Below are 657 nucleotides of genomic sequence, written 5' to 3'. Positions count from 1 at the left end.
GATTCAAAGATAAGGAAATACTGAACAAAAATATTCCCAAGGAGCCGCAGCTGTTCCCACTCCTGGGAATTCCTGCTTTTCCCTGGGGGCTGGAATATTGGGATATTCCAATCCTACCATGAGCTTGGCCAAAATTCCCAATTCCGACTTCTTTCCTATTAAATCCAATGGTTTTTGAAGGCTTGGGGATAGTCCTAGAAAATCAAGGCAAAGGTTTTCCAGGGAAGCTGTGGGGGGAAAGGGTGGGAAGGAAAAAGAGTGGGAAAGAAAAAAGGGAGGGAAGAGAAAGGGCGGGGATAGAAAGGGGCGGGAAGGAAAGGTGGGGAAAAAAAGGAAGGGAAAGAAAAAAGGGGGGGGAAAAAAAGGCAAAAACAAAAGGAGGGAAAAAACAAGGTGGGAAGAAAAAAGGCGGGAAAGCGACAGAAAGGCGGGAAAGCGACGGAAAGGCGGGAAAGCGACGGAAAGGCGGGAAAGCGACGGAAAGGCGGGAAAGCAACGGAAAGGCGGGAAAGCAACGGAAAGGCGGGAAAGCAACGGAAAGGCGGGAAAGCAACGGAAAGGCGGGAAAGCAACGGAAAGGCGGGAAAGCAACGGAAAGGCGGGAAAGCAACGGAAAGGCGGGAAAGGCACGGAAAGGCGGGAAAGGGGCGGAAAGGC

The 657-nt window shown here is 51.1% G+C and overlaps 1 protein-coding gene across 1 annotated transcript in view; it reads right to left on the bottom strand.

The window, feature by feature from the left end:
• CCDC12 (coiled-coil domain containing 12) overlaps positions 1–657 on the bottom strand; it is a 12100-nt gene that overhangs the window by 10780 nt on the left and 663 nt on the right. The gene's annotated exons all lie outside the window — the stretch shown is intronic.

This window comes from Corvus brachyrhynchos, unplaced genomic scaffold, assembly GCF_000691975.1.
Source record: "Corvus brachyrhynchos isolate BGI_N302 unplaced genomic scaffold, ASM69197v1 scaffold18, whole genome shotgun sequence".
Taxonomy (NCBI): Eukaryota; Metazoa; Chordata; class Aves; order Passeriformes; family Corvidae; genus Corvus; species Corvus brachyrhynchos.
The sequence above is the reverse complement of the archived record's forward strand: the minus strand, read 5'-3'. Positions and strand labels throughout refer to the sequence as shown.